The sequence below is a fragment of the Rhynchophorus ferrugineus genome, unplaced genomic scaffold, assembly GCF_030347505.1.
Source record: "Rhynchophorus ferrugineus isolate W39M unplaced genomic scaffold, kcgeb_rfMv2 rfM3, whole genome shotgun sequence".
NCBI lineage: Eukaryota > Metazoa > Arthropoda > Insecta > Coleoptera > Curculionidae > Rhynchophorus > Rhynchophorus ferrugineus.
The window spans coordinates 24,824,614-24,836,815 of record NW_027472582.1 but is presented as its reverse complement, the minus strand read 5'-3'; the positions used below and the strand labels follow the sequence as shown (position 1 = coordinate 24,836,815).

At 31.1% G+C, this 12,202-nt stretch overlaps 1 protein-coding gene across 2 annotated transcripts in view; it reads right to left on the bottom strand.

Moving 5' to 3' along the window:
- Nucleotides 1-12,202, bottom strand: part of LOC143192898 (cyclic nucleotide-gated channel alpha-3) — a 223,821-nt gene that overhangs the window by 171,027 nt on the left and 40,592 nt on the right. The gene's annotated exons all lie outside the window — the stretch shown is intronic.

The following is a 12,202-nucleotide window of genomic DNA, read 5'->3' as shown; positions in this document are numbered from 1 at the left end:
TTTTATTTATGGTGGAAATGTTAGCTGCCAAATTTATAACACATCATTTTCAACAACTTCGAACCGGTATCAATCATATCATTCCAAAATTTAATGATAACAAGAACAGAGAAGAAAAAATTAGACAGCATTTTGCTAGGATATAAGAACAGTGTACAGTGATACTATAAAATAATTAATATGTTAACAAAAGTAAACCTAGATCAAATTAACAAAATATAAAATTATCAACGATAGCCTAATAAGCTAATGACAAGGAAAATACGCGCATTATTACATAAGAGAATAGATAAATACATTATTGTTTTGTAAAAATAATAATGTGTTGACTGAGAGTTGTCTCAGGTTGAAAGTACGATAATCCATTTATTTTAGGCTAGTAAATGTACAATATATTAATCAAGAGCTCGAGGTAGTCAATTATATAATGGGGTTTGTGGATCAAGGATAGTAGCGATCATAGTTGATCATATTTGGAGATTTTTAGGAGAATTTCACTGCTTTAATATATAGTGGTGATTTTTTCGTTTGGTATTAATTATATTGGCTGGGTTTAACCTAAACGATTTTGGTCTTTTTTATTTATATGGATATTTTTATATATAAGTTTATTTATATGGATCTTAGAGTTCTTGTTAATTGTTGAAATATGTACATTAATTTAAATATGGTGTTTTTATAAAAATAGAAAGGCATATAGAAATTATTTTTATTATTTCATTTTATTCAATAATTTTTGTAATGAAATATTTTATTTCAAACAATTTTCAATGTTTAATTCCCTCCTTATATATAGTTTCAACATTAAATCAATTATTTATCAAATTTGTGTATATTTATATATAAAAATTAATGGTGATATATATTAATTATATTTTTATTATTTCGTTTTGTTCAATACTTTTTAAAATAAAATGTGTTATTTCCATAATTTTACCATTTTTATTTACCTCTTGAACTTATTTACCTGCTTATATATATTATATATATTTTCGAGATTAAATATAATAATCACGATAAAAAAATGTAAGTAAACAAAGCTGTATGTACGCATGCGCTAAACTAGGATTATACTCTTTTAAAATTAGATGGAACTCAATGTGCCAAATCTGAGGATAGTTGTGAGGTAACGTATCCTCGAATTAGGTCAGTAGACAGTTTCGCTTAATGCGGGTTGTGCTACATGTTGATAAAGATATAATCTAATAATCTGAATATTTTAATAACAAGGAATGCTAGATCCTTTTTCTTAAAGTACTAAATTAGTGAGACTTTCGTAATTCGCATTGATTTGAAATTACTTGTAGTTAAGAATCATATTATTTTAATATAATCTTATATGGAATATAGGGTATTCATAAGGGAATAAAGAACAACATCAATAAAAAAAAGATAAATTTACTCAGTCCGTAATTTTTAATAAATCCTTACTGGCGACTCCTTTTCACTCCATAAATTCATAAATCAAAAGCCAAGAGAGCAACAACATTTCCTAATGCGCATAAAGGGAAAATAAAATTACATTATGCGAACGTACGGCGTAAAGAAATCTCCATCTCTAACCCGGTGCCCTCAGTCGACTTTTGGCGCAGAGGCGACGCTAATCCACGTCGCCGTGACGCGGTTCACGCCTCCTCCTGAATTGGATTCCGTTTTATTCATTTTGCGATATGCAGATTGCGTGGCATTGGAGTAATTCCGTCTGGAATTATATGGAGATTATACGGAAGATTGCCACTTTTTTCTTTGCACTCGAAGAGGTTTAACTGGTTCATATTGGATATTGATAACCATTCAATCTTACTTTTGAATATAATAAATCTAATTTATATGTCTTTTTTATTTTTAATGCCATTTTTATTTGAATCTGACTCATTATACTGTAATGAATAATATTTACAATTAAGTATACAACATGATATTAATTTTTAATGATGTTCTATGAATACATATTAATACCAAGAACACTCTTAAATTAATTTAAATGATTCTATGAGATGATCCAGAAGTATTTGATGATGTTAATTTTAATCTAATATAGAAATACTAGCTGAATCGGCAAACGTGGTTTTGCCATATAAGTTATTTCTTGAGAATATTTTGGTAGAAAAAAATAATTAACTTATTGTAATTTGTGGAGTAGGTGTGAGGATATGGTATATGAGTGAAACAGGCATGGAGCGCTGTGAACGATAACGGAATATAAAAATTATAAAACAATAACGAAGTAGAGGCTTTATCCGGGCAGTTCACACTAGCACCCATACCGAAGGGGTAATCGTTATTTGGTCGGCGATATTAGTACCATAGGCGGTTTAGCAATATCGGGTTCTCCTATAAATCCAAGGAGTGTATCTGTATTTTCTTTTGTTAAGGAATTTCTGAAGTCCATACATAGTTCTAATCTAGGTGAGCCGTGGACAGTCGTTCAGTGTGTGGTAAAATACAGAAGGACAAGGTGGACAAGGCTAAGGCAATGTGACGAAGGGAAGGAACGCGAGAAGAGGAGAATAAATCAGCTTTAACCTCAAAGAGCCTGGACTCATGGGCCTAACGACATTGCATTTCGTCTTGGTAGAACACGGAACGAATGGGGTAAGGTCAGTATGGATACAAATATTTTAGATGGGTTGGGGGGGGGTATGGTCGGTTACGGATGATCTACAGTGAGTCGGTGACCATGGGATTGCTGTTCCAGAAATCGTACAAGGGCTTTTCGGGAATCGGTAAGTATTAGCCATTTTTAGAAGGATTCTGTTGTAATGTAGTATAAAGTTTTGAATATCGAGAAGAGTTCAGCGGTCAATTGAACCCTGTTCATGCAGCTTCAAATGGAATGCCCAGTTGTCCACCACAAATTCATTGTCAAGTTCACTGCGAGATTTAGAGCCATCGGGGAAATGGGGTAGTATATAGGGAGGGGATGTAATAAGACAACGCGATCCCCTGAAAAGGAGATCAGCAATTATATGAGAGGTATGAGGACAGAAATCGGTCGGTAATTTTATGTATCCAATTTGATCTATGGTAACTTTTATATCGCCAATATCTAACAGTTGTTTTAACAATATTTCAGCCGACATCTTGAAGCATTTAATCACGCATATTTACTTTCGGTAACGACCAGAGTAAAATATTATTAAATTACAATATCGTAATTAAAAAATAGAGGTTGGTGATAAAAAAGTGAACTTTTAAGATTGTATGTATTTTTCAATGTTACATGATAAAACAATAAATATAAAAAATGTGTGTAAGTATCAAAAAAATATAATAAAGTTTTGAGATGGACCACTCTCTTAGAGGTATAAAAAAGAGACTGCGACCGATTCTCAGACCTACCAAATATACATATAAAATTTCATGAAAATCGGTCAAACCGTTTCGCAGGGGTATTGTAACAAACACTGTGACATAATAATTTTTATATTAGATATACTTTTAGAGCTACTAGCTGATATCCGCCCGCATCGCCAAGAACAGATCGTTGAATATTGACGTAAAATATAAATAAAATCCTTAATTTCAAAAGTCTAACAAAAATAAATGAGGGAAAAAATTTAATTTTAAGCAGGTTTTAATTTAAGCAAAACGCTCACGGTGCGACCAAGGTCTGTTTAAAGTCACCAGCTAAAAGAACAACTTCAACAAGGTCTTCAACCGATCCATAAGTTTATTACTCCTTATAATATCCTTTTACGACCCTCAAAAGCTTTCTTCTGAACGGTAATAAACTCGTTTTAAACGATATTTCTTTAATTCTATGTCTAGGGGATAGACAACAGAAGTCGACATTCACTTAAATGATACTGTGTCCACAAAACAGAATGGCGATAGCCTCATAATGCTAACTTCAGTATAGAGGCCGCGATGGAAGATTTTTTTATGACAGAAACCGGTGCTAGGCTGTAAAGGAAGTGGTGCTACGATAATACAATCTAGACCGGGTGTATGTATGGAAAGCCCCGAAGGACGCTTACAATACGGACTAGGGTTCCATTATATCGTTGTATTCAACTGGTGCTCTAATTCATATCATTGCCGGGTTATTGTGACGTTATTAGGGCTATGACTAGCAGCTGCGAAACAATGTCACATTCTAAGTTAACAATGTGCCCATATATACAAGTAAAAGCGTTTTGGCTTGGTTTCAGTAGCATCAGAATATCAACAAGCATCTTCACTGGCCTGTACTATGCGTTCCAGCGTTAGTAATCCAGCGTTATGAATCTCGCACTATGGAAATAGAACCGACCATGACAGTGTTTGAAATGTTGCCGTATCAACAGCTATTATGCCGCGGTTACAGTAGCGGTTGTGGTAATGTCACTTGTATATAGACATACGTCGATTACATTTTTCTGGTATCAAAAAATCAAAAAAAAATTAAAACTTCGTTTCGGATAGGACTTGTTCAAATTCCGTTCTTAATGAATTTTCATAGCGAGGAAGGAGTAATTAAGCCATATTTCAAGTTTTGTTTTCAAGTTATTTCCGATTAACTAATCGGGTGTGTAGTTTCATAGATTTGGTGATTGTATATCATTTTATATGCATATTAATTCATTTTATCACAGTTTTTCTCATATTTATGTTTAGTGTTATTACTTATTTTTATTTTGTAATGTTTGTATATTATTATAAAATTTTATTAGTATAGTTGGTTTTATGTATAATTTTTATTTGTTTTTTTTCTTTTAGATTCTCTCCATTCTATACCATATGACTACCATAGGAGTATCTTTTATTGTTTGAATATGTTAATTTATCTCAATATCTAGAGCGAGTAGTGAAGATCAATCTGCAAGGCTCTAAGGGATACAAATTTAAGTGGTTGATTACATAATTGACTAAACTGAACTAATTATGCTGGTTATGGTGTTTGCAAGTTTTTTGCTTCACATCCTTAAAATGTGAATATTTTTCAAATACGGCTATATGGTTACGATAGAAAGAAGGAATTAGTTATGAATAGACCCTATTTTTATGATTCTTTCTAATTACAATTTATCAGAATCACTGTAATTATTCTAATTAATTCTCACATAAATAATATATTCTATGACAAGCGACACTCATAAAATATTGCATATCTCCAAAAAGGATAAATAATTTTTTAAAAATGTGTTGGTTTATTGAGCCGAATCATAGTCTGATCCCAACTGAAATTTAAAATTTTAATAAATCCCAATATTTTATAAATGCGGAATCAAAATGTCTGCTAAAATTTAAATCCCCTGCCTAATATATCTGGAATATCAAAATGGTCATATTTTAATACAAATGGAAAATGTACAGTTTCATGCGGACAAATTATTTAATTTTATACCGAATATGGAAAGTATAATTCGTCATTAAAATGTTAACAATCAAATTTGCGAAATTCCAGCTGATGGAAACGGTTTGTTCATGGTTAATATGAATAATTCAGAAGTAATTCGAAATATTTTAAATAATGGCCACCACTTAAGATATAATATTGTGTTTCGGGTATGTTTATGAAATATCCTTTGAACTTCTAATTTTATGTATAAAGTATTTTTTGCAAAGCTAAAGCTTTTTTGAAAGCTTTTAAGAGCACGAAGAATGTCAGAATATTAAATTTAATCAATTGTTTGTTCATAATATCCTCGAGGGTTGCTGTAATTTATATTAATTTATTATGTTAACTTAATAGACAACGTGGATTAATATTGACATAAATGTTCAAAATAAGGAAATTAAATTAATTATTCAACGAGAGATCTGAATAACTTCACATAACAATGTCTATACAAAAACGAAAATGTCAAAAAATTACAGTTACTTGTGTATTTAGCACTATATATGTACAAGATATGAATTTCGAGTAATTTGTATTGTAAAGTGTACGATTCAAAAATATACTTGACAGTTTAGAGTTAGGTTGAATGGAGCAATATACTAACAACGATTTGAGTAGACTGATTATGGTAATTAAGCTAATTGTCACTATGGTGCATTAGTAGTCGAAATTTGGCACTGTTTGTTAACAATATTACACAATATTACACAGACAATTTTAGGAAATGACACTGGATAAATAGTTGTCTAAATGACATGATATTGATATGAACGACATGAGGTTTGAAGAAGACAGTGCCACAGGCTATACAATACTTTATTCAGTTACAGCATAAGGCATTCGTCGTAATTATGACGTTAGACCGAAAGCAGAATATATCAGACTCAATGCTAAATAACAAATAATAATAGCCAAAAAACAAAAAGCAAAAAATATACCTGACTAAAAATTTAAAAAATTGATTAGAATCAATTATCAATCTTATATGGGCTTATGGGGTGCAAATATGGACTTGAACTAAGACACAAAATCAACTACTAATGTAATAGTGTAAGCCAAAGTTCTTAGATCATTTACCAGTATTTATCACTACGTAACTAACGAAGAACTACACGTTGGCTTCGAAATAAAATAGAGTCTACACCACTTAAAATATGAAAGATAGTTACTCAATTGCAGAAATATGGAACACAACTATTAGAAAAATCACGGCAAATCAGAATATTGGAGCAAACCATCGCACACGAACTTAAATGATATCATTATGAAGTGTTAATTTTTTATTTGGAAAAGGCATATGCGTGTATCAGCTAAATTCAATGACTTTTATGTCAAATGGTCGAAGGAAATGTTGGTAAAAGGGCAAGGTTTTGAAAACGATATATTGGATGTATGTAATAGTTCGTACTATTTAATTTATGAGTTAATAAAAACTGTGTTTTCTATAATATTTGATCCATTTCTTATACAAATATTCTAATATATTATGCATGGTATTTAACAGTTATATAATATTATATTATGGAACCGTTTAAACATAACAGGTCCATTGAAGAGTCCTCGGCCTGACACATAGATGGCGCTACTAGAATTAAATCCGTATACTTTTAGTTAGCCCTAACCCTCAAAAGATGCGTGTCTATATCTGACAGCTGTCGGATCGTTAGTTTGTGAATTACAGCATTTTGAGGGAAGCAACTTTTGTTATTGTGAAAAAATGGATAAAAGGGAATTTCGCGTGTTGATAAAATATTGTTTTTTGAAGGGAAAACTTAAGGATGTCAACTGAATGTGTACATCATATCATTCACGAATATTTGGGTATGAGAAGGCTCTGTGCAAAGTGGGTGCCGCGCGAGCTCACTTTTGATCAAAAACAACGACGAGTTGATATGTCGATATATGTCAATGGTTGAAAGGTGGCTCCATCATTTCACTCCGAAGTACAATCGACAGTTATCCGAGTGGACTGCATACGATGAACCCGCTCCAAAGCGTGGAAAACAGTCGGCCGGCAAGGTTATGGCGCCTGTATTTTGGGATGCGCATGGAATAATTTTCATTGATTACCTTGAAACAGGAAGAACCATCAACAGCGACTATTATATAGTGTTACTGGACCGTTTGTAGGACGAAATCGCCGAAAAACGGTCGCATTTGAAGAAAAAGTACTGCTGCACCAAGACAATGCACAGTGTCACCAGGGCTTCGAATTGCTTCCTTACCCTCCGTATTCTCTAGATTTGGCCCCCAGCGACTATTTCCTGTTCTCAAGTCTCAAAAGAATACTCGCTGGGAAGAAATTTTCGTCGAATGAAGAGGTGATCGCAGTAATTAAGGAATATATTCGCAGGATTCGCACTAGCTGCTATCGCAACGCAACATATGCGACATTTATTTAAAAATTACTGATAAGCTTAAACATCCCCCTTTAAAAACGATATTGTTATTTAAATATTTTTTTTTAAGTCGAGTTTAATGTACCCATATATTTTCACCCACAAAATCAGTGCTGTTTTTACGAGTATTTAGAAAAATTGCCTCTAAGCTACAAATCTATTTCGCTTTTAGCGATTAATTTCAAGAAATTATTAAATACTTAAATGCATTTAGATTATAAAAATACATTTATGATAACAATGAAAAATATGAATACTTTTTGAAAAATATTCTTTGCCACTGCCCTGTTTTATTGGCAAGAAAATATTTGCCTTTGTAAATACAACTTATATATAAATGGCTTGTATTCTATGAAGTAATTCAATAGATTTATATCAGATATCCTCTCTATATAAATGCTTTTATAAGAGAAATTTCGATGTAACAAAAAAATAACATTTCATATTAGCTTTATGATATGTTTCAAATTAATTATGCAGAAAAATATTTGTTAAAAATATTTTATTTATAACTGAAATCGGCAGAAAATGAATGAAAAAAGAGATAGTCATCCTTAAAATAAAACCGATTCATAAAGAGCCACATCTTTCTATGTTCACATATTAAAAAAAAATAGATAATGCCCACAGGCAATTATAATAACAAACGACGATTAAGAGCGCTGATATTTATAGATTGTCAAGTGATTTAAGAACTATAGCAGAGTCAGGAGTCTGTAGGAGGTAGGAGGAACTCATTTTAACTTTTTTATTGTATTTCCAAGTTTGCTTTATACCAATGTCCTCGACTAATTTGCTAGTAACCAACTTAGAGACCATCTCAGAGACATCTGAACTTACCCAGCCTAATTGCTGACGTAACTAGGATTGTTATTCCTCGTCGGGTTTTATACTACTGTTGCCTGGATTCAAACACGCCACTATTACAGCAGTAGGAGAACCCTTACGTCGCCTTAACCAATGCGGATGCCAAGATGGTATTTTGCAATTTAATTATATATTAAAACTGGTCTTCTAAACTAACCAATTAATACAACGAAATGCTGTAGTTTTGTTCTCTCACTTTACATCCATTTTACTCGCGCACTATTACATATGTTTCCAAAGTTTCAATAACTGAATAATAGTTGTATACCATATAGTGGTATTGGTTTTAGCTGATCATAATTTTATTATGTATTAACATTTTGGATTAAGAAGCCAATACAGCCATCTGTATCTTGATGCCAGCTTGGCTAATTTCTTTTTAATTGACATTGACATTTTAATCTCGGTACCGACTTCAAAGTGATCAGTTAAAAGTTAAAATAATATTGTAAATAGTTAAATAGGCTTAGGTAGCTAAAAAAAGCTAAATTATGTGTATATAGTAGAATATAAAATACGTGTTGTCGATAGGTTAAATAAGGTTTTTGTTTATCTTTATCTTATTATTTCCACAATTATAATATACATATTTTATTTTAAAACGCTTTTTTTATGTTACAAATTTAAGTTTGATTATTTTTTTACGTTTTAGAGAGTTTAGATATTTATTCAATAAATTACGCAGTTATTTTATTACGTATTACAATGTGCAGGCCAAGTAAAGGTGCAGCCCGTACGAGGAAATATAGGAATAAAAACAATAATTGAAAATAAGGAACGATCTGAAATCTCTAACCGTTACACCGTAGAAGCATTTGCCTCCAATATTCCTACGTCTTCTCCTATGATATTATTAGTGCTTAAAAAGCAAACAATGGCTATTCCACTGAACGACTCTCGATTTTCCAAGTCAGAAATAAAATTATACACAAATATCTAATTATATTAGATAAAAAATATGTGGAATCTTTGTACGTACCTTTGAAATATGAGGATTTCGGTCAATTTTCACCCTCACCACAAACAGATCCAAACTTGGTTCCAATGGAACTACCTCGGAAGTGCACTCTTTCAAATAAAAAAAGAACTTTGAAAATCGGTCAATAATTGGCGGAGAAATATGCGAACACACTATTTTGAAGTCGGTTAAAAATATTGAATTGATTTATTGTTTTACGAAAAAAAAAAGGATAAAAAACTAGAACATTGAAATTATTGAAGGAATAATATTACAAAAACGAAATAATAAGTGACACTTGCATAATTGAATATAATTTAGAATAATTAGATGACATTAACTTACCGTGAAGTGAACTATTTAATATGGAACATATTTTCTGTACAGATATTATATGAATCTATAAGAAATCCATAAAAATGCAATGATAAATCTATTATTTAATTTAAAATGGAAGCGAATTGTTCAAAACGTCAATGGCGTAAATACCGAACAGACAATCCTTTATCTGAGCGTGGATAAAGTAACGCGATTTTCCAGTATTAAGGTTATGATTCATGTTATTGAATTTGATATTTTATGTGACGACTCAACGCAAATAATTGTCTTCCGGGCGTATTTTCTATGAAATATTGTCGTAAATAGTAAAAATACAAAATACTGATATATAAAGGATAAAACTGCGTTATGTTATTTTAAATACAAACAACTTGTAATACCGTTTTAAACGTTTATTCATTAATTTTTTCTTATTTCTTTTAAATTGTTAAATATGATATCAAAGTACTTCATTTTATTATTATTTTATTTAGCTATATGCTTTTTTATATTGATATTAAATATTTAATAATGCTAATTATAATTTTAGTTTAAATGCAGAAAATCAGATCAAATTGATTCATTAGTCGAAGTCCGTGCTAGGGAGCCCTATATCCTTTCGTTTTATCACTACCCAAGTAGCAGATATAATAAATAAGATATTATCATTTATATATTGTTATCATCGTTTTTAGCCATCTTTAACAATACATTGCTTTTGACAATTTTAAATTAAGGGAGATGTTACCCAGACAATTTACAGAATAGTTAAAATCATTTATTTTAGGTAGATTCTTCATAGTTAAGAATGAGGATTGACTATTAAAAAAAAAAATTACCAACATATAATAAAGCACTTTTGTATAAATAATTCCTTAAGCCCATATGAACAAACGGAATTAAAATATGGTGTTGTGCCAAGAAGAATAATCTGGACATAATTCAGTGGTCTCAGAACGAACTATGTTATTAGGGAGTGTCCTCAACGATCCATGAGAATTGACAAATAGTGATCTCCATAGAGACTTGGCAATGGATGGAATTAACTAGGCCATGAAAAGATAACCAAAAGTCGTAAACCAAGAGAGGCAGGCCTGCTTCTCGAAGGCGCAATCGGACAAGATGACTCAAGAGCATTAGATGCCCTTTGAGTTAGTGTAATATGTCGGTAAAAAGGTGGTTTTGATTGTAAGTTGTTACGCGTGTCCGACATCGCGAGCAAAGTAGAAAAGAATGTAGAAAAGAAAAAATTTATATATATATATATATATATATATATATATATATATATATATATATATAAACAAATAATTCTTTTATTTAGTTACTTTAAATCTTGTATTTTTAACTATAGATTGGTCAAATTATTTTTTAATTTATAATTTCTTAGTTTACAATATTTAAGCAACTAAAATGTGCAATCAGAAAATAAGTTATCAGTTGTCAGAGTAGATAGTGAATAATTAGTTGTAGATAGTTAAATAAAGGATGTTATTAGCACTCTATTTTTTATAGTTAATACGTCAATAATTCGTTGGCAATGTGTATGTACTACGCTTCTGAAATTGACTACATTTATGTGGACGATACAGGAAGAACGATAGAAATATATCGAAAAATCAAAAACAACGCACGCATAAACATTTATTTTCTGGGACGTTTTTAAAAAACCTAAAAAAAGGAACCACGGATAAACTTGATATATATTTCGACGTCCACGAAAGCATAAAGCGACAATCAATTGACTGTCTAACATTGGAATGGTCTATAAAATCCGTTTTTCCTACCGGTTTTAAGTATGCACTTACCTTTTTATCGCGGCTATAAAGCAAACACAGAGAATATTTATAAAGCAGCTGAAAACAAAAATGGAAAAAACAACGACACGTTCATTGTCGTAAATGTGAATTAAGGTAGAATGTGAGTGATTGTCGGAAACAGCCGGTAATCTTGAAAATACGATAGCTGGTAACATCGTAAGGTACTCTACTACTTACTCTACGTTATATATATATATATATATATATATATATATATATATATATTATACGCTTCAAGAATTATATTAATCAATTATTAGTTACAACATAAGTGCCGATTTGGTGGCGCATTGGTTAAGGTGACAGGGCAGACCTCCTATTGTTGCGAAAGTGGTGGGTTCTAATCCTACTGGGGCTTGGATGTAATTTATTTTTGTGATTATAATTTGAATTATATATGTATATATAAATAACATAACTGTTGGGAATAGGAAACAAGAAGGGAAATTGGCTTTCTTAGGAACTGGAACTTAGCGATATTGAAGAATTGGATATGAAACAGATAATCCTGAGGAAT